The sequence below is a fragment of the Elgaria multicarinata genome, chromosome 15 (assembly GCF_023053635.1).
Source record: "Elgaria multicarinata webbii isolate HBS135686 ecotype San Diego chromosome 15, rElgMul1.1.pri, whole genome shotgun sequence".
NCBI lineage: Eukaryota > Metazoa > Chordata > Lepidosauria > Squamata > Anguidae > Elgaria > Elgaria multicarinata.
The window spans coordinates 21,460,771-21,483,762 of NC_086185.1; the positions used below are offsets into that span (position 1 = coordinate 21,460,771).

General features: G+C 42.5%; 2 protein-coding genes across 5 annotated transcripts in view; one reads left to right on the plus strand and one right to left on the minus strand.

Annotated features, from left to right (window-relative positions):
• The window catches only part of THOC2 (THO complex subunit 2), a 56,849-nt gene extending 54,552 nt beyond the window's left edge, over positions 1 to 2,297 (plus strand). The window contains exon 39 of the mRNA XM_063141925.1: positions 1,467 to 2,297. The gene's annotated coding sequence lies outside the window, so the exon portion shown is untranslated. The remainder of the gene's footprint in view (positions 1 to 1,466) is intronic.
• Positions 2,298 to 18,727: 16,430 nt separating this feature from the next.
• The window catches only part of GRIA3 (glutamate ionotropic receptor AMPA type subunit 3), a 199,442-nt gene continuing 195,177 nt past the window's right edge, over positions 18,728 to 22,992 (minus strand). For all 4 annotated transcript variants that reach the window (XM_063141934.1, XM_063141933.1, XM_063141931.1 and 1 more), the window contains exon 16: positions 18,728 to 20,143. The gene's annotated coding sequence lies outside the window, so the exon portion shown is untranslated. The remainder of the gene's footprint in view (positions 20,144 to 22,992) is intronic.

Here is a 22,992-nt window from a genome sequence, read left to right on the forward strand (position 1 = left end):
TGTGTCATGATGTTGTAACGTTCTGTGTTTCCCCACTCCTGCTGTTAGTAGCTGAAGATGTGGAGAAAGCACGAAGAATGTTATAACACAATGTTATAACACAATGTCACAACACAAGGTAAGTTACAGACAGATAGGGGGAAACTGAAGATCGTTGGTGGTGTTAGCTGTGTTGATGACAACTGATATTTTTAGCAACCCTAAGACCAGCTCCTGTAATATCATACTGGCAAAGAGTGTAATTGGACTCTTACTATTCCTTCATAGAGAACTATTGCAAAACAGTTTAAAGGCATGCTAATATAATGTCAGACTAAATATTTTGAATATTACTGATTTAAAGAATATGGTTACATCTCAATAAAGAGTCTCAAAGATTATTATGCAGAGCTTCATCAATCAATGTCTTCTAGCTTCTGAGCTTTTCAATTACATCCTCTAGTCATTTTTTAGATTTATGTCTTAGCTATGAAGATGAAAATCTTAACACATTCAATGCCATCAAAAATGCCTTTTAGACCATAATGTTGTAACCTTTAATTAACCTAAATCATCTGTACTCCACTAGGATTAACAAGTTAATGTGCAACAAAACTGACAGAAAATCTTGTAGTATTTTAAAGATCAACAAATGAAATGCGGCATACACGTTTGTGCGTCAGAGTCCACTTTGCCACCTAAGGGTGCAATTTTATGCATGCTTAGACAGAAATGAGTTCTACATCTCCCAACATAGCTGGCTGGGGAATGCTGAGAATTGTAGGATTTTTTTTCCTGTCTAAATATGCATAGGATTGTGTTCCAATAGAAACATAGTTTACATAGGTGTACCTTGAAATGACTGTATTATGAATTTGTATTGAAATCAAAAGATAGCGTTATTAACAGCTTTATATACTCATGCTAATTCATTAAAATATTGCTAAAAGGTTGACCAACCGAACTTCAGGATACTGATCATTTTACACCTTATCTTTTTTTTATAACAAATGATGGCACTCTCATAATAATTCACACCGAGCGATTTATTCAATTATTATTATTCTGTTTTGTATCAAGTAACTTTTCCGTGATCGCCGCAGCTCCTTCTCTTTCGAATTTTGACCTTGCCCCAATTTTGGTCTTGTGCCAACTCTCACTTTGACCTTGTGCCACATCTTTATTGTAACTGCACAAAAGTGGGCTGAAACTGCCTGGATTTATAGATTATTTCAGTGCAGTATTGCATCACTTCAAGAGGGCTGAGCTAAGCAAGGGATAGGCTCATGCTGTGGGACATGTAAAGCCCAGCTTGGATTAAGTTCAATTTGACACCACATTAAATAACACTCAAATTGTGCTTTTTGTTTACTTCAGTATGGGCATGTTCAGGCCATTCTGCTTTGTTTTAATTGCAGTTTTTTATTTGTTTCAGCTCCTGATACTTTGGAAAATATATTGAATTGTCCTGATGTTCTTCCTTTTAGGCAAGCTTGAAATGGGAAGATACCGAGCTGTGACCAGAAATGTATTTTCCGGAATATAGATTGCACAGGAAATTGTGAATGAAGAGGACCCATCTGCATCTCCTTAAATTATTCAGTTCTCTGCTTTATTTCCCTCCCATTGCTGAAGATTTGATCGTTGAGTTGTACATTACTGTATTTTTAACTTGTCGCTTAGTTTCTTAAAACATTTATTTTCAGTACCTGGCTGAAAGTGTTACATGTTCCATATTTTTAGCACAATGTGCTGCCAACAGTTGCCACCGTGCAAATGAGGTTTTCATGTGTACAGAGTTCCACATTAGGTTATCAAAATGCTGCCTGAGTTTAGTAAACCTTTTCAATTGGAAATGCATTATTTTAGGTGTTTGAAAACCGACAAATAAACAGTTATTGAATCTTTGGAATTTACGTCATTTAAAATCCAGTTTTTATTTATTGTTTTCAATATCAATAACTAAAACCAAGTGGGAGCACTGTTTTCACGCAATGCTTAGGAATTATTTGTATATTATGTGCACAACATTGATCTGTTAAAAAGGAAGCAAACAACCCCTTCTACACTCTTACCGTTCCTTGCTACACCCTATGTTTGTCATAATGTTTTTAGAGAAATTGGGAAATACTTTCTTCAAAACAGAAATAATAAAAAAAAATTAGGTTTCAATATTTACAGCTACAGCAGCTTTGTATCGCTGGACTTTAGTCAAAAAACGTTTCACAATGACATTTTTAAAAAAAGGAAACAAATTTTTTTATCTGATGAATTCTACCAGTGTAACCTTTTTTCTAAATAAACAATAGTTTTCTCAATGGGTCGTAAATCATTGTGTGTGTTGCTTATTCAGGTGGTTTTCTGTGCGGCCATGTACTTTCGTTCTCTTCAGCCTTCTTAAAAATCTGTAGATTAGATCTCAGTCCCATCAGCATTGAAGGGATATTGTAACCCAAGAAAGTCATCACACCTGTTTAATTATAGCCTCTTCTATTTCATATATTTCAAGCCATTTTAGAGTGATGTCAAAGAGAAATAGGTCCAAAGGCTTGTTCAAGTCATATTATCCTTAGTTGTTTCATCAAAAGTGGAGGCAGAATTGACCCAACATTATTTTTCCTCTCAACAAATCCATTTTGGCTCTATGACCAATGCTTCATGAGTAAGAGAAATAAAGGGGAGATACTGATAGATTAGCATGGCGTCAGTGCATGTGACGATGAAGAGGAAGGTTGGTGCGAGGATCAAAAGCACCAAAAGAAATGCACAGAAAGCCCTGAAGTGGGTGTGTGGTGATGCTGTGTCAATTATACGACGTAGTAGCCACCACCCATCGACCCTGGGGCTTTCCGGTGAAGCTGCGGAGGAAAAAAGTTGGGGACTTGCTTCAGAGAAAAAAGTTGGGGTAAGGTGAGTACAGCGTATCCAGCATCTAGCCTCACTCTGGAGGTGTGGCGGAGGTGTGGGCGGGTGGACAGTGGCCCCTGATTGGTTGCTGTCGTCCCTCCCACCCCGGGCAGGCCTAACGGCCGCCAGAAAGCCTACGCTGCCACCCCCACCAGTCGTGCCATGTGGTTTTGCGGCAGAGCAGTGCCAGCTCAGCGCCGTGAAGAAAGCCCCAGGATGCCCATAGCAGCTTGCAAGACCCAAGGATTAGCTTTAAGAGGGTCTGGAGGTCAAAAATACTGGGAATATTAATGTGATGATTGAAGAGATTCCACAGAAGGGCAGTGCCCTTCCATGTTATGAGTAGCATATTGCATTTGGGAACACGGTTGTTGTGGGGTGTTCCTTTTAATTCGTCAAAGGGTCATTGAGTTGCTGAAATCAATTTGGCTGTGCACACTACGATGGTTCTTTATTGACCTAGCCTGGAAATGAAATTATGGACTGCCTAACAAAAGCCACCATTCTGGAAACCAGATCTCTCTCAAGCTAATTTGTAATGATTCCTCTGGCTGAAATAGGGACGTAATAGATTAAACGTCTATTTTTTCTGTCTTGTAAGGGTTTTTAATAAATCTATTAAAGCTTTGAACAGCTAATGGGAACAAAGTGTACAACGTATGGGCTAGATGGAACAACTATTAGGTGGATTCATAGTTGGCTACAGAATCGGACTCAAAGAGTGCTTATCAATGGTACCTTCTCAAACTGGGGGCAGGTAACGAGTGGGGTACTGCAGGGCTCAGTCCTGGGCCAAGTGCACTTCAACATTTTTATTAATGATTTGGATGAGGAGGTGCAGGGAACGCTCATCAAATTTGAGGATGACACAAAATTGGGTGGGATAGCTAATACCCTGAGAGACAGAAAGAAACTTCAAAGTGATCTTGGTAGGCTGGACTGCTGGGCTGAAAACAACAGAGTGAAATTTAAAAGGGATAAATGCCAAGTTCTACACCTAGGAAAAAGAAACCAAATGCACAGTTACAAGATGGGGGTTACTTGGCTCAGCAATACTACAAACGAGAAGGATCTTGGAATTGTTGTAGATTACAAGCTGAATATGAGCCCACAGTGTGGTGCAAATGCTATTTTGGGAGGCATTCATAGAAATATAGCTTCCATATTGCATGAGGTACTGGTTCCCCTCTATTCAGCACTGGTTAGGCCTCATCTTGAGTATTACATCCGGTTATGGGCACCACACTTCAAGAAGGATGCAGACAAGCTGGAGCGTGTTCAGAGGAGGGCAACGACGATGATCCGGGATCTGGAAACAAAGCCCTATGAGGAGAAACTGAAACAACTGGGCATGTTTAGCCTGGAGAAGAGAAGGCTGAGGGGAGGCATGATAGCACTCTTCAAATACTTAAAATGTCGCACAGAAGAGGGCCAGGGTCTCTTCTCAATCATCCCAGAGTGCAGGACACAGAATAATGGGCTCAAGTTACAGGAAGCCAGATTCCGGCTGGACATCAGGAAAAACTTCCTGACTGTTAGAGCAGTACAACAATGGAACCAGTTACCTAGGGAGGTTGTGGGCTCTCCCACACTAGAGGCATTCAAGAGGCAGCTGGACAACTATCTGTCAGGGATGCTTTATTGTGGATTCCTGCATTGAGCAGGGGGTTGGACTTGATGGCTTTATAGGCCCCTTCCAGCTCTACTATGATTCTATGGCCTATTAGCTGCAGGTACATCACTACCGCCACCCTGACTGCATCTTTGCAGATTATTTTGGAGGTTTTCAGTTTGAGTTTTGTTGGCTTGAAGTCTAGTCCATATGATTATGGAAGTCATGGTGAAAAAGCTATGTCGATTGGATTTTTGAAATCTAAGCAAGCTTCATGCTCAGAAGAAAAATTGACTTTGCATTTTTACTGTCTTCCTGACATCACACAGAAAGGAAATTGATGGTAATGGGTGGGGGGGGGAGAGACACACCCTTTTTCATCATTCAAAAACGCTGACTATCTTTGCTATAAGCCTCACTCCATTAAGGAATTGAAGTGAAGTGGGAAAGCTAGGTTAAAGCCTGGAGAATGCACTTCTCTAGAAATGTGTTTATATTTGGAGATGCTGACTATCATACAAATCTGTATCTCAGAGGTACTTATTTCATCAAAAAGACTCTGTAAGATACATCCCTAAAGTAACGCCTGGTGAGCAGTTGATAGAATTTTACAAGGGATTTACAGCTGCATTTCATTGCCAGCAAATGAAATCTTGTTGTTATAGATAGCAAGGGGCAAAATGCTTACTCTGGAGTAAATAGACTAATACCCAAACTACACATTACATGTAACTATAGGCTGATTATTGTTTTTTCTTCTTCTTTAATAGTTTGGTCCTCAGTTAACTGCCGCTTGTGGGCAGCACGTGCTTAGATACCGGCAGTTTAAACTTTAAAGGCTGCAGGTAAACCAAAGCAAATTAAGTTTCCTGACACTTTTCTTCTCTTAATGTATCCCATCTAAAAGAATTACCCAATTGGCTGGCTCTTCACTGCTTGCCTGTTTCTGTTTTTCTAAACAACCCTGGTACAAGCGAGCCATCGGGGCAAACTTTGCACTCCTGGGTGCAACTTCTGATGATACTATCCTTGAAGGGACATCAGCTTAACAGAAGTCCTTCTGTTGATGCTACCCTGGCTTTCTCTGGCCTGTTGTTTAGGGGTAATTCACCCAAGCCTGTACATCATTTGATTTTTCTACTCTCAGTTCCGTGACACTTGGATGGATGGCAGCTGTACAGTTGAATGGGCTCCATTTGAAAAGCACTTCGCCCAGTTATAGTTGCGGTGCTATACCTGCAAAGGTCAATTCGCCCATGCAGGTCATTGCTTGGCATCGTGGTCATCTAGTCAGGAATGTTGTTAGGGTTAGGGTTGACCACTCTCGCCTGTCCTGCTTGTATTGGTTATGGAATTATTGGCAAATGCAATAACAGACGATGGGGAGATAGAAGGGATAGGTAGTATTAAAAAAATAAAATTGAATATGTTTGCGGATGACACTTTGTTAACTATTAAAATCAGTTTTAAAATCAGTTGGAATCAGTGACCTAGGGAGGTTGTGGGCTCTCCCACACTAGAGGCATTCAAGAGGCAGCTGGACAACCATCTGCCAGGGATGCTTTAGGGTGGATTCCTGCATTGAGCAGGGGGTTGGACTAGATGGCCTTGTAGGCCCCTTCCAACTCTGCTATTCTATGATTCTATGATTCTATGAAAAACCCAGTGGGAAAGATGGAAAGAATTAAACAGCATTTGAAAGAATTTGAGGAAATTACTGGATTAAGAATAAATTGGTCAAAATCAGAGTTGATGTTATTTAATTATACTAAGAAGGAAGAGAAGGATTGGGAAGGAAAAGAGAGGGAAATGAGAGTTAAAGAACAGATTAAATATTTGGGAATTAGAATTACAAAAAATTTGGAGAGTTTAGAGAAGGAAAATTTAAGTAGCTTGAAAAAAGAGATTTTAGTAAAATAGGAATGTTGTTACATCCTTTCGCTTCCCCAAACTGAAGAAGACAAGGGATGGCACTTAACTGGTTCTGCTCGTCTCTTGGAAAGAGACTTCACTGTGGAGACTTTTAAGGTATTTCTGTAATATTTAGCTTTATTTACAAGTGTAAGGTTGAGCACAGGTGGAAATGCACAGCTTGGCTATTGAGGGCTGTTTAGCCCATGATCTGGTTTTTATGTATGGCCAAGCCTGGTTGGCAGGCTTCTGTGTCCACCTCCTGTTATAGGAACATAGGAAGCCGTCTTGGACTGAGTCAGACCACTGGTTTGTTGAGCCCAGGATTGTCAACACTGGCCCAGTTTAAACGAAAGCAGGGTGGTTAATAAGCTTGGTGGGTTGTTACCCACAGCAACAAGCCACCCTGGCTAGGTTCACATCACGTGACAAGACAAGGGAAATTATGCTAATCCCCTGAGTACACAAGGCAGGGGAAATAAACCACCGTGTCTTATTTCCCCAGTCGTGAGCATGTGAACTGGGTCACCGACTAGCAGTTATGGCTTTCCAAGGTTTCAGGCAGGGATCTTTCCTAACCTTACCTGGAGAAGCCACTGAGGACTGAACCTGGTACCTTCTCCATGCAAATCAGGGGCTCTAGTCCTGAGCTGCAGCTCCTCACTCAAACGGGACTCCTTTACATCGTATGTCTGTGTGATTTAACTGCAAGGAATTTGGATGTGTGTTTTGTTTGTTAATTTTTTGTTCTTTTTTTTTAAAAAAAATCTGAGGCAGAATATGCTCACTGAGGGGAGATAGTGAGCTGCTGTTTGGTTGGCCAATTTGTTTCAGTGTTCATATTTCTGAAAATCGGCTGTATAAGGAAAGACGTTTTTATTTTGTGCCAGACTTCACTGGCCACTGAATGTCAGTGTTGCTCCAAATTAATAAAATAAGGGGGGGAGAGAGAGAGAGAGAGAGAGAGAAGATTCACAAAACCTAGTTGATTTGAAAGTGTCAAAAGTTTTGATCTTGGACTGAAACGAATAAACCTGGTGCCGTGATTTTAAATTGATGCCTGGTTTTCTCCTTAAAACCCATGAATTTGGGGAGCAATCCAGTCTCTGTAATATTACAATAACTGTAAGATGCTAAATCGTCCTTCTTTCCTTCCTTTCTTTTCAAACCTTATACTTTATTCTGGCATGAATAAAGCATTTGCAATTTAATAAGCCACAGATTAAAAGCAAGCTAGAGCACTCGTTCTTAAAGTTTCATCGTAGTTCTTACACTGACCAGCTGGAATGGCAACAGTTCCAGGAGGGGAGAAACCAAATGGCAGCTGGTCTCTCAGCAGGATCAATGGACTAAACTGCCCTGTCCCCATTCCTTCCTCTGCTGCCGTGAAATGCCTGCTGGTCTGGCTGCAGGAAAAGGAGAAATGGGGCAGTGGGACCCACTTCATCAGCTTGGCTGAGAAACCAGCTATTATTTAGTTCCTCCTCCCCTCAACTATAATCTGTTAGTAGATGACATATTGAGACAACTGATTCGCATGTAATGACAACCTGGAATGCCGGTTGAGTATGGGTTGTTGTTGAATCATGCACGTGTTGTTATGTGCAAACGCTATACTATAGTTTAACTATGGGTTGTTAACCATGAACAATCTGGAGTTCACAACCCAACAACAAACCATGGCTTCTCTTCCTGAGTTGTTTGTGTTTAACATCTCAGAGTTAAACCATAGTGCAGGGTTGGCATGTAATAGCAACCCAGACTTCAACAGCAAGCCATACTCAAAGCACAATTCACCTATATTCTGAGTTGTTGTTATGTGTGAACCAAGACAGTGATTCTTAAGATATATCCTAGGCTATTTCTGCTTATGCCTCAGGGCCAAAACCAACGTCACTTTAAATCTGTTTCTGATAGCTATGTCTGTTGTTTGATTTTACTCTAGAGTAGGCACAAGGGGCCTGATCCATATCTTAAAAGTCCCTCAATGCCCCATACAATGGTCCCGATCCAGATTGGGCTTCCTGCACCTACTCTAGACTATTTTTTAAAAAGATATGGCTGCTAGATAGAGGTATAATGTTTGTTTTGGCCTTCCGCAGAGGCATAAGTAGCTTGTTTGATTGAAATGTCCATGGTTTCTAGATAGATTTTGCTGACCACCAGTGTAATCCCAGTTTACAAAGAAGTCTCCTGTTTCCAACCAACTGGATTATACAGCAGTAGACTCTTCAAATGCTCTGTATGCTTTGAGATTTCCACTACCATGCAGGAAATGTCAAAGACATGATGAGTAAAGGTTAAGGGCTTAGTCGACCAGAATTTGCTCCCTCTGAACCGTTCCTTCCCAGAAGAGCAGATGCAAAACTTATTTAGATCAATAGCACAACAATTTTCTTCTTATGTCTGTCAAAAGACATACGGAACTGCAGTCTGTTCACTGAGAATATCTGAAGCCCTCTCGGATTGTGAACTGTTTTGGAGCAGGCATCGTGAATAAGTAATTGTGTGACTGACCCTCACTGTTCTGCTTACTTTAGTGTAATTCCCCCGCCTTGATCTGGATTGGCTCCATGCACACTTATACTAAAGTAAACAAAATGGTGAGGTCAGCGGCATGCTATGCATTTAATGTAGTGTGCAGTTTACCCATCAGACAGCTGGTTTTGGACATTACAAAAGGGCAATAAATTATTGTCATTCTTTTTATTTCCATTGTTATTAGTTATTTCGTTTGGTATCCTTCCATTATAAGAGCCAGGGAGAGGTGGAATTTTCTGCTTCAGGTGCCAAGATAACTTGGCTGGCCTTGGGTACTGTATAGGTAGCAAAACCTCATAGACCATCCCTATAAAATGACCATGCTTCTCCAGTGCCACAGCTTTGCATCAAGAAATCCCTAATATGAATACCGCCTCTGCTGCGATCTCATTTGCTAGCCTTAGGCAAGCCACTCTCTCTGAGCCTCATCTCAGATACAGGGGGGTAGCCGTACTGGCATACCTTACAAGGTTGTTGTAAGGATTACAACTAGTTGATGCATGTGAGGTGCGTTGGATGCTTGGAAGTGCTTTACAAATGTTAAGTTGTTGTTGTTGCAATACCATCCAAGTCATGGTTCTCACTGCAGTGGTAAACCTGTACCACTTCAGAGTCCTGGCAGATGCTCATATAATGGAAAAATCATCCATCCATCCATATTTTTTTAACTCTTCACATAAGCAAATAGAAATATAGAGCTGGAAAAAGTGCAGAAAAGGGCAACTAAAATGATTAAGGGGCTGGAGCATCTCCCCTACGAGGGAAGGTTACATCAACTGGGATTGCTTGGATTGGAGAAGAGGAGGCTAAGGAGAGACATGATAGAGGTGTACAAAATTATGCACGGTATGGAGAATGTAGATAGGGAGACCTTTTTCTCCCTCTCTCAAAATACTAGAACCCGGGGTCATCCCATGAAACAGATTGGTGGGAGATCCAGGACAAATAAAAGGAAGTACTTCTTCACTCATTGCATAGTTAAATTATAGAACTCACTACAAGATGTAGTGACGGCTACCAATCTGGATGGCTTTAAAAGGGGGTTGGATAAATTGCAGGAGGCAAAGGCTATCCATGGCTACTAGCCCTGATGGTTGTGTGCTATCTCCAGTATTCGAGGCAATAAGCCTGTGTGCACCAGTTTCTGGGGAACATGGGTGGGAGGGTGCTGTTGCACCATGTCCTGCTTGTTCATCCCTGGACGATGGCTGGTTGGCCACTGAGCGAACAGAGTGCTGGACTAGATGGACCCTTGGTCTGATCCAGCATCAGGGCACTTCTTAGGTTCTTATTTAATTTTTTTAAAGCCACTGGAAAATGCTAAACCCAGATCTCCTGCATGTCTAGTAGGCTTTTAGGCAGTCGCAGAGGGGGCAGGCACAGACAACAGAGTGAGGGGAACTGTGCATTTGGAATGAGTGTGTGACATTTTTCAAACAAATATTTACCCTCCCTTAAGACAGATCACGATTCTGAAACTAATTCTCTGATGACTTCGGATATTTTAAACCCGTCATTGGCAGCGCATTCCTGCGGAATTTCCCCACCCCACTTTACGCTTTTGTTTATGGAAGACGAAAGAAAGAAGAAAGCATGATGGTGAAAATGTTTGCGTGTGGCTTCCCAGAGCAGGTTTTGTAGGCGCTGGAATGCTTGTGTTGCATCGGAAACCTGGGCTATCATTACTTGTGTGTGCGTGCGCGCAGTGGCTCCTTAAAGCAGTGCTCCTTAGAGCACTTAGAGCAGTGCGAAGGTGGAATCAGCTACCTAGGGAGGTTGTGGGCTCTCCCACACTAGAGGCATTCAAGAGGCAGCTGGACAACCATCTGTCAGGGATGCTTTAGGGTGGATTCCTGCATTGAGCAGGGGGTTGGACTCGATGGCCTTGTAGGCCCCTTCCAACTCTGCTATTCTATGATTCTATGATTCTATGTGACTGGTGTCTTTCTTGGCTGCCTTGCCGGGATGGGATTTGGAGGCACTGTTTTACAGTGGCTCTATTCCTTCCTTTAGGGGCGGACCCAGAAGGTGGTTCTGGGGGACTCCTTTTCAACTCCTTGGCCCTTGACCTCTGGTGACCCTCAGGGTTCTGTTTTGTCCCCCATGTTATTTAACATATACATGAAACCTTATGCTGATGACACCCCAACTCTACTACTCCTTTCCACCCAATTCCAAGGAATGACTCTCCCACACTAGAGTCATTCAAGAGGCAGCTGGACAACCATCTTTCAGGGATGCTTTAAGGGTGGATTCCTGCATTGAGCAGGGGGTTGGACTCGATGGCCTTGTAGGCCCCTTCCAACTCTGCTATTCTATGATTCTATGATTCTATGATCCTGCTTGGGAATCTCAATCAGGTCCAGCGTCAAGGGTCGGTGTGGTCGGGCAACCGAGAGGGCCCACATGCCAGCAGGGGCCAACTTACTACAGGCCCTGGAGTTGTTTCTCCTCTTCACTATGGCAACCTAATTGTTCACCTGGCTCTGGTAACGGTGGTGCTTGTTCATTGGCTGTTTGCTCTAACATATCAGGAATGTAGAAGCAGTTGTGAGTGAATGCCTGAGAGGGGAGAAGAGAAATGTTAGTTGTGTGTTAGTTGTCTGACGTACTGGAGCTCACTTTTTATAAAGCAACTGGGGAGTAGCTTTTTCTCCTGCTAAGCAATGTGTTGTAGGGAAGCACCATTCCGCTTACTATGGGAAATTCTGGCATTAGATTGTTATTAGCATTGGCAGCAGTTTGCATGTGTCAGCGTAACGTTACGGATGAGAAATGGGCCCTGGAAGAAGATAGGTAAGCATCTTTTAAAGATTTATAGGTGAAAGATTTCTGGTTGAGAGCTCGCCTTTATGGCGGTCGCATATGATGCATGTTTACTTTGTTCCCGAGTCAGTGAGTGCAAACTCCAGGCAAAAATGGGTTTCTGAACTTGCTTGGACCCTTTGGATTGGAGCTCTCAATTTGCACACATCCTATGAGAAAGTTTAAAGTATTTGGGGCTATATTGTTTAGATAAAAAGAAGGAGGATGCAATAGAAGTTTATAAAAGTGTGCATGACATGGAGAAATTGGCTGGATCTCTCTCTCTCTCTCTCTCTCTCATCATCATCATCATCATCATCATCATCATCATCATCATCTCGGGGAACACTAGATCTTGGGAGCCACCCAAGGAAATTGGTCAGCAGTAGATGATTCAGGACAGATAAAGGGAAGTCCGTCTTCACACAGTACGTAATTAAATTATGGAATTTTCCGTTACAGGGTGTGTTGATGGCTATGTGACTAGACAGCTTTAAAATGGGATTAAGGACGCAATCCTGTTCATGTAAAGGGCCAATTTTAATCCCGCAAAGAATCCAGAAGGAGAAACCCTGATAAAATCTCAGGATAAAAAGCCTCTGTGTGGAAAAAGCCTACTGACACTGGAGCCACCAGCCTCCACTGCAAGGAGCTTACGGTTTTGGCCTTAACTCACTATTCCCATGCTTTGGTGTGTACATGGGAATAGTGAATTAAGACCAAAACCGTAAGGAGTGTGCCTTATCTCTCATTGAAAACTGAAAGTGTTGTTGTTGTTGTTATAGTTATATTTACTATGGAATCATAAGAAATAACTGGAAATAAGAGATTGCTCCGATTCCCAAACACTGATGGGCATCCTATAAATGTTTTATTTTTTAAAAAACAATCTTTCCCTGCCTCTACAGTTTAAACTGTATTGTTATATAAATAAGATCATTGGGTATTTGATAACTGCTATCAAAGAAATTACCCACATGCAAACAATGCTTAGTTGAATGGCTTCCTTCCAAGACCCGTTTGTGTTTTTCCAGATTGCAAAATAGAGTAGATTTTAAGACAGGCATCATTGAAAATGATCAACAAGAAATGCTTGTAATGCTATTACAACACCCATAAACAATTATTCTCTCAAAGCCTTTGGTTTGCGTGTATTTCCAGCAGTTAAACTCATCATGCTTTGATCTGGAAGAGACTATTTTCTAGGGCTGTGTTCTGCTCCGATTCAGATCATGAATCCGGAGCGGAGTGACCCGATCCGCCTCCGCCAAAGGTGGATCCGAATCGGGTCGGGGGAGCTGCGGATCGAGGCGAAGTGGTTTGCCTCCATCCGGAGCTCCAAATGCAGGTAAGTGGATGGGGAGGGGGGCTCACCTGGCGCCGCCGCCACCACATAGTCCATGTGCCAACAGCGGCAGAGCCAGATAAGGGGACAGGGGGGCTTACCTGTATCCATCGCGGTCCAGCGCCAGCTTCAACTGAAGCCCAGGCCTCAAAGTGGAAATCCAGTTGAAGTGGCGCCAGACCACGATGGAGGCAGGTAAGTGCAGCAGCAGCAGAGCCAGGTAAGGAGGCAGGGAGAGGGGGGCTTATTTGCCCCCCATTTTGTCCCCCTTCCCCACTTACCTGCCTCTGCTGTCCACTGCGGAGGCAAGTAAGTAAGGGGGGGCAAAATCTCGATCCACTCCTCCGGATCTCACTCCACAGAGCGGAGCGGGGGAGGGTTGAATCAACCCGAAATGGTTCGAGCCCAATCTGAAAGTTACAGATTGTGCCATGAAGTGGTTCAGGGGGTCAGTGCACAGCCCTACTACAGAGGGCTATGCTCCCATTTCATTTATTATAAAGTAACATATTGTGAGATATTTGTGAGCTCATGCAATCTGTACTTCTCCTGAGAATGCTTAAAAAACGGTATTGGGTTGGATCCAAATTTACTCATACTTAGAGTAGATCCATTGAAATCACTGGGACTTTATAACTTAAATCCCATTGATTTCTCAGCATGTTCTAAATATGACCAATAGTGCAATCCTATAATATCTACTCAGGTGTATGTAGGACAGGTCTGAATCTAACCCATTGAGGCTTTTATTGTATGAACGTGATTAGTCACTGACAGAAGTTTGCAGGTCTTTTACATAATGTTGTAAACCTCCAGGGTGTCTCCTGCGGTTTTTCACATTTATTGAGCTTTGAGAAAGATCAGAGATAACCCGATAAAGAATGTTCATCCGGTATATTGGCAGCTCCATTTGCATAATGAAATATACAACATTTTATGGTGGTGCTCAGGTCAATTTCTTAAATTGCCACAGGCCCCAAAAAATTGCCTAGCCCTGTTTTGGGTTGAAGCCACAGCAGATAAATTGTTACAAAACTGATATATAGATAGATAGATAGATAGATAGATAGATAGATAGATAGATAGATAGGGTAGAGATGCCCTTCGTAGCCACTGGTTACTGTTAATTGCTAGAAGGCTAGAGCCCTGTTTCTCTGGGAAGGTCTGTCCTGCGTGATTCCCACTGACATGAACATGACCTACGTATCCATGCTCTCTGACCTCTTCGGCAGAGTTGAGCCAGCTCCATTTGAATGAGCCAATTTTCTAGCTTCTTGTAGCACGCAGCAGCTTGCAGCTGGAACCGCTGTGCAGAGGGCTGCTTGCATAGTGGGGACTTTATTTATTAGCCTGTCATTACAGTTTCTTTCACACTTCTATAGCTCTCATGGCATGAATAGTCCAACAAATTAACAGCCCAGTTCTCAGTGGCATGCTGGAAATTTTGACATGTGCTTCAGGTGGTTAGAATATCAATCACCAGCATGCTGTTCGTTCTCCTGACCGGCTTCCTCCATGTTTCGCACCGAGTCTCTTAAACACACACACACCACTTTCTGCTTGAAGGAATGGGAGCAACCACGTCTCCCCAAATAACGTGCCCACTGCAATCCGACTGAATTTGGAGTATGAAATGAAGCTGCTAACAAGGAATATAATTTTGTCCCCTAACACACATCCTGTTGTACAATAGATATTGCGTGGGAGGTTCAGTGCATAAATAGATTCATTTGACTGCATAGAGCTGAATGTAGCTCGTTGACGAATTTTGGAAATTCGTGCAGCGAGGATTTTAACTCCTTTTCATGGGCCAAATTCAGGCCATTTGGAGTCGCACTCTGGCTCTTTGGGTTTCCCCAAAAGGTCACACCCCTTTTCACCTGGCCCCACCCCCTTTCCCTAACTGCAAATTGTTTGTTTGCCTATTTCCTGGCTTTTCCACGTTCCCCCCCCCGCCCCCATTACTGAGTGGCAGGAAGAGCTTTAAGGGGAAATACGCCTGTGTTTTGGGCATTTTGTCTAGGGTGACTGTATGGAAAGGAGGACAGCCCCCCTGTAACTTTAACAGGAAAGGGAATTTCAGCAGGTGTTATTTGTATGCATGCAGCACCTGGTGAAATTCCCTCTTCCTTACAACAGTTAAAGCTGCAGGAGCCCTGAGCCCTTGACCAGATACAAAAGAGGGCAGGGCTCCTGCAGCTTTAACTGTGATGAAGAGGGAATTTCACCAGGTGATGCATTCATACAAATAACCTCTGCTGAAATTCCCTTTCCTATACAAGTGTTAAAGATACAGGAGCCCGGTCCTCCTTTCCATATGGTCACCCTAATTTTGTGCCCTTCCCTTTGCAGTTGGCTCCACCCACTTTTACCTACAGCCCCACCCACCACTGGAATGTGACCCTTGAGAGCTACTCTGAAATGAAATTTCGCCCTCGGGCTGAAAGACATCCAGCACTTCTGCTTTAAAGGAACAGCTTCCATTTTAACTTGTCCATATGTCTACCATTACATCAGACCTTCTCCTTGAGCTGAAAAGTTTACAAGGAAGCCCAGAGTTGTTCAGGGTGCACTTTAGAAATCATTGCCTTTGGGGAAGGAAGGCCTGCTGTTGTGTAAGGCTACAAGCCTATACCCATTTCCTTGGGACTACTTCCATTGAATTCAATGGGACATTTCTGAGCAGGCAATATAAGCATCTACACCACATGACAGGATTACGTGGTTTGCTTAGTTTCCACCAGTTTGGCTGGGAGAGGAAGGATAAAGCGTTCCTCTCCCTCCACCCCTCAAGCGTTGCTCCTCTTAACTTTCCCTGCACTGGAGGGCATCACAACATGATAGCTTTGTTCTACATCTGAAGGGTAGACGGGCATCTCTGAAAATGGCAGCTGTGTTGTGGTGTGCTGCTGTAGCTGCTAGTGGGTTGTGTGAAGGAGAAGGGAATCCAGCACTATTAATAACTATAAAATTGAAGGCGCTGTCGACAAGGTATTTTAATTCTGATTGCAACATATTTCTCTGCTTTCTTTTGCCTTCCGTATTGGGCCATCGCTTATAGATCTGTTGCCTGCCATATCTCTGGATTTTGCACAGCCTTTGGCGGACTACACCCCAGTAGTTCTCCATGACATCCTTGTCCTGTTGTGCTTCTATTAACATTCCTATCTGTCTCTAATCCATCTGAACACCCATTGGTATCGCCACAAGCTCATTGTCCAAGTGAATCTGGGCTCCCAGACATGTGTCACCTGAATAGTCTTTGCAGAAAGCAAAGACTCTGACCAGCATGTCAACCATGTTGTGGAAGTGAACAGTTCCTCTAAAGGGGGGGGCAGTTTTTGGGGTCATTGATTCCAGTTTGAACTAGCCAATAGAGTTTAGGAGAAGGCTTGGCTGGTTGGGAGTGCTATATGGTCAGGGCAGGGTCCAGGTTTGGGAGGACTCTTCCAACGGCTTTCTGGTGGGCCCGCTCATACATCAGCAGCCCCCAGTCCTGGACTTATTTGGAAGAAGCAGAAGGTGACTATGAGGTGCCATTTTAAATACCCAACAATGCCCCAATGTGGTGTCTCTCTGAGCATTGTGGGAAATTTTAAACGGTAGTTCAAAGACCCAGACACCCAGTACAACAAGCCCAGGACAAATGTCAGCACTGTGGACCCTACTTGGCCCTGAGCACCTCCTCAAGGGGGCCTAGTGTTGATGCTGGGCCTATATGTGGTCAAGCTGTATGTTCAAACACAACCCATTTTATTTGGAGAGTGCCTTTAGCAAAGCTGCTTGGTCCTCTATGAGCTATTGTCATGGTTGTATTTTGAAAGTGCTGCAGATTACTAATGTGTTTTTAAAATTCCCCCCACCCCAGATACAAGAGAATTAGGAATTTAGAAAGGAAGCTGAAATTCTTAGAATGTCAAGGACTATCACACCTGCCTAGAGAAATGTTGCCAGGAATATTCACACAACTGGCCCCTTATGTGATTGTCTGCTTTAGTCAAAAGTTCAGAAACAGGATTTTTTTAAATTTTGTTTTCTTTACAATTTTATTTACAAAATGTATTAAAACTCTTTGTACAAGGCCTCATTAAAATGAGGCTCAGGAATTTATGCCCACACATGCAGTTTACATTTTGACAGCCATGAGTTCGTTTTGGCAATTTTTTTTTCATCTTCTGTTCACTGAAGTGCAATTTTCACAACCAATAAAGAAATATCCTAAAATGATATTGTTGTTGTTTTAAAGAAAACTAAAAGAAAAAGAATTTTAAAAATTCTCAAATGGTTACTGCTGAACTTCCACAGCTTGAAGTTAGTAGCAGGTTTGGCTATTTTTTTTAAGCAATTGACACTTCTGTTTTTAATTAACATGCAGGTTTTAAAAAATAACAACCCATTTACCAAACCTTTCACTGGTGTGAAGCCTTCACTCTGAAAAATTACTTTCATTTGATAAACATACATTTCTTTTTATACATCTTCTAAGAAAATGTCTCTTTTTTCCTTTTTTTTTTTTTTTTTTTACTTAAATACAACATATTTTGCACAGCTTTGCATTTCCTTTTGCTGGAACATTATAGCATTCAGAAATTTAAAATCACAGTTTCAGGAAAAAGAACATTTCTTTTTGCTTAATATCTCTGTAAAAACATGAGCAGCAATTTGTTCTACAGGAGACGTTTCTGTATGTATTTTTTTATGTTACATCCTGTGGAAATGTAGTGTGTGTGTGTGTGTGTGTGTGTGTGTACACATGTCTGTGTTTCTTCTCTTCTCTATTCCTATACTATATTCCTTGATTTAATGAACTATCAAATATATCATCAGTGACCTTTATATGTTTTATTTTAATGAGCTATCAAATATATTTTCAGTGACTTCTTTCAAACATTTTCTTTTTTACTTTTAAAGAAAATATAATATAATAAAATTATATATATATATATATATATATATATATATATATATATATATATTATTCATTATCTCTCTTTTTATTTTGTTTAATATCCGGTATGTTATTTATGACATGAAATCTTGCTGAACTACCAGATTGCACATATTGTCATATTAGAGGTAATTAGTATGCAGATGATTCCTTTATTTTCTATTTTATCTATTTGGTAAAATGAGAATGGGATTCTTTTTTGTGAAAAAGAAAAAGATACACCTATGGAGAATAGCAAGCTACCTTATACTGAGGCCATTGGTCCATTTTGTTTAAAATGTTTACTCTGGCTGGAAGCGGTTCTCCAAAATTCCAGGTTCAGAAATCTGTCCCAGCTCTGTGACCTGAGATCTATTTAATTAAGGGATGCCAGCGATTGAACTTGGGGCCATTCCATATATATAATGGGCTCAAGTTACAGGAAGCCAGATTCTGGCTGGATATCAGGCAAAACTTCCTGTTAGAGCAGTATGATAATGGAACCAGTTACCTAGGGAGGTGGTGGGTGCTCCCACACTAGAGGCCTTCAAGAGGCAGCTGGATAACCATCTGTCAGGGATGCTTTAGGGTGGATTCCTGCACTGAGTGGGGCATTGGACGATGGCCTTATAGGCTCCTTCCAACTCTATTATTCTATGATTCTATATGTGTCCTGCCCCTGAGTCCCTTCAGCTTACATAGATTTCTGATAGGTCCATATTTGGAACACATCCTACATCTGAAAAGCTGTAAGGCAGTAATGCACAGTCTATAGCTTGTGTGGTGTATTCTGGAATGCCTTATATTCTTTATGGACCTAAGGATGAACCTAAACACCTTTTTCTTTTTCTTTTTGATAAGTAGCCATGAAATGACGACTGACAACAGCTAGGAATATAATAACTACCAGCAACAGTAATGCTACAGCGTTTCATTTTGAGCTGGACCAACTGGTCTCATTTGAGGTACCATCCTGTTTACAAAGCGAGGGTGAGCCACAAAGCCGTCTGAGCACAGTGCTAGATTTTTGTTTTTTTTTAAATTACAGAAAAGAAGAAAAGAAGAGGCAAAAAAAAAAAGTCAGGGATTCTGAAAAGGGGACAAATATATTCTTCAGTTCTGTCGCTTTTGATATTAAATGCAATTTTTTAAAAATAAAATAAAATGCAAGCACACAACCAGAGACATCCAGCAGGAAACAAAGATTGTGAACAGTATCCTCTGAAAGCTCTCAGGTGCTATTAATTGTTATTATTCCTATTATTATTATTTTTTAAAGAAAGCACTTATAGATGATAGAGAAAACAGGTGTAAATACTGGCCTGCCCTCTGTTTTTCTTGTTGAAGGCTTCCCTTTGTAAAATACGCTATGTCCTTCCCTGATAGATTGATGGACAATCCTCTGCAATGATTTTTTTAAAAAAAAATCTCTCTGCCCTCTCTTCTTTTTTTGTATGTTACATTCACTTGTTGGAGCTGATATATGCATTTTCTTAAAAGTGTGAGGCAGAATCTAGAATTAAAAGACAATCCTTACCACCAGGAAGGAAGGAAACAAAGAAAAAAGGGTGATATTAAATCACAGAGTTAGGTAACAGGTTGCTCTAGGAAAGTAAGTAGTGGTTTTCTGAGGCATAAGATTAAGAACGGCTTAATACTTTAATAAGGGGGGGGGCACTTGAAAACATTTTGTTTCTTTTCAAAAGAATTATGTCCATATACTGTGCAGTGGTATCAAAGAATGGCTTCTGTTAAACTTTTGTTAAAATTATTTTTACAAGAATATTTTTTTGTTCTCTCTCTCTCTCTCTCTCTCTCTCCACGTCTTAGAATATTGACTTGTCATCAGTCCATTGTCTTGTCATCTTCGTTTGATTTTCAAGCAAAGTGAGATTTTTTTTTTGATGGTTTGCATTGTTTTTGAGTCTTAAGAATCTCCCATAAGGCACTGAAGGAAAAAAAAATTCCTATGAAAAGTTCATTGCACCATCGTCAATATAATGTGTCAGGCCCGACACCTAGGGAGGGAGTAAAATTGGCTCAGGTGTTCAGGTTCTCTGAAGTCTCCACGATCTCGGTTTGCTCCTCCCTTTGCATGCCATTGTAAGCGCAGGATCTGTAATGAGATTGCAGACATCTCAGAAGTGCTCCGTGAGAGGAGGGGTAGTCATGGAACAAGGCACAGGGGAGAACCTGGTAGGATGAAGGAAAGAACTGATAGGCTGGGGCAGTACTAGGAAAGACAGGCACCTCCCCAAACAGAAAGCTTTCTCCCCCCCCTCACCCCCTATTGCTGGACTTCTCTTGAAGGAAAGGCACATTTCACATATACAACTGCATCAATAGATTATCATTTCTGTAGCCTTTCTACAGTTCAGATGCATCTCTTGATCCTACAAAGGCTATGCATTTGGCAGCTGCTGGCATACTCTTCAATAATACAGACCGGAAGGTATTCACTAAGGGGAAACGTCTGACATGCAGGGGGGAGAATTAACATAATTTATCATTTATATGTGGGATGCCTAATAGTATAAAAAGAAGAAGAAGTTATAATCACAAATTAATATTTTTCCAAATGAAAATTAATTTCCCGTTCTGTGGTGTAAGCCTAAAGTGACTCTTTCCCCATTTATTTCAGAAATAATACATTTCGGATGAAAGTTTTAATGTGAAATATGCCATTATTTTACTTTCAGAGATCTTAACATATGGGACACATCTTGCCCACCTTTGAAATATCCTTTGCCCCTTCTGTGCCCCGATTTTTATTTATTTATTTATTTAGTTGTTGTTGTTGATCGGCAGAGTTTGCTCAGGAGGTAACTTTTCTCAAAGTGCAGAAGTGATTTCTTTATGCTCAGAATAAAATCCCTTCTTCTTTTCATCAGCCACCTGCAAAGGCAAATGCTTACGGCTTTCTCCTGTATTGAGCCAGTAAAGGAGGAAGCCAGAAGAGAGTTTGAATTTGTAAAGGGAAAAGACAGAGAGATAGAGTGACCATACCAACAGAGAAGACCGGACTCCTCCAGGAAAATAAGGCCTACCAGAGCAACCGGCGCTGAGGGGCAACTCACCAGGAAAATGGGGGAGCCCTGCCCGACTGTGATTGTGGTAGGCCTTGTTTCCCTGTGGCCCAGCCTTCTTGTCCAGTAAATAGGAAGTCTCGCAAGACTTCCAGCGAGACTTCCTAAAGACCCGCCTGGCTGGCTGATCTGCACAGAAGCAGCAGTCAGTTTTGGCGGCAGCAGCAGCCAGCACAGCAGCAGTTCGATGATGATGACCGGCAGCACCACCACCAGGATTGGAAGGAAGGTATATGGCTGGGAGTGCCCTCTACCCCATCCTCAGCCATGTGGCACAGGTGGCTCAGTTGCCCGGCCTGGGTGGCTGGGCCTGGGCCAGCTGCAACGCAGCCATCCTTCGCCCCATCCTCAGTCACAAGGAGCGGTGTGGGTGGCTCCATTCGCTGTCTGGCCTGGGGCGCTGGGCCTGGGCCAGCTGCACCGTGGCCATTCTCTGCCCCATCCTCAGCTGCGAGGCATGGGTGGCTCAGTTTTGGGGCATGTCTGCAGCATAGCCCTTTATGTCCAGCTACAACTGTGTAAGCTGGCTGTTTGGTGGGTGTGATAATGATGTTGTTGATGGTGATAATGATACTGAATGATGGAGATATAATGATGATGGTGATGATAGTGATAATGGCTAGGGTGATGATGATAATGGATCTTGATGATGATAATGGATCATGATGATGATGATAATGCATGATGATGATGATAATGGCTCATGGTGATGATGATAATGGGTCATGGTGATGATGATAATGGGTCATGGTGATGATAATGGAGCGGGATGATGATAATGATAATAGATGATGGTGATGGTGGTAATGATAATGGATGATGATTAGACATGTGACCAAGGCCACACACCCTTGGGGGCCGGACATGTCAAGTTGGCCCTGCCTTGGGGTGGGAATGTTGGGGTGGCCACGCCTCCTTGAGGGTGGCCATATCGTCCTCCTTTTGGTTTCCAAAATATGGTCACCCTAATAGTGAAAATGAACAGTTCTCTCCTGGGGGGCTCTCTTCATGGTGCTGGGTTGCCACCACTCTGCCACCAAACCCCCTTGGTGCGCAGTGATGTCAAAGTGTTCTGACAAGGGGAGGCTGTGCAGGCTCTCCGGTGGCCATTAGGGCTCACTGGGCCTGTCCCCTCCCCCTTCCATGGCTTCTGGCAACCAATAGGAGGTCGCCAGAAGTCAGAACAACCCTGGAGTGGCTCCGAGCAAGGTCAGACCAGCAGAAGAGCTGGGCTGACCTCGCTCTGGCTGCAAAAGTCAGGGTAAGTCCCCAACTTTTCAGTTGCGCATCTTCACCTCTTTCCTCCGAAGTAGCTTTGAATCTGCAGTTGAGTCATCTAATTGACACAGCATGGATTTGGAGCCACCCCGGGACAAAGACGATGTGAAGACAACAGCCTCCTGTGTATTCCAGCATTGAGGGCCTCTCCCCTTTTCCATTCTGCCTTGACTTGTGTTTCCGCAAAGCTACGTACCTTTCCTATTTTTCTTTTTAAGCATCTCTGCAGTAGATCTTTGACTGTAGATATGCCTCCTTGCCAACCTACTATGGCAGAACGATAGCCCAGACTTAATGCCAAACCTAACACCAAACTGCAGTCCCTCCTTATTTGAGTGAGAAGGCTGTTGCCCCTTCCTCCAAGTCCTCTCAGCTTCCTTTCCCAGTTTGAGGCAAACAGTGTGTAATCCCACTTTCCCTGTCGGCAACCCTGTGGGGTGGTAGAAACTATAGGCCCTGGATTCTTACAGTAGGACATGGGGGCAGTGAGAAAAATGCTGACCTCAAATTTGTGAGCAGTGCCTCCAGGCCACCAGGTCCCCTGGGCTCTAAAAACATGGGTTGAGGAGGGGTAAACTAGTCAGTAACTTATAAAACAAGA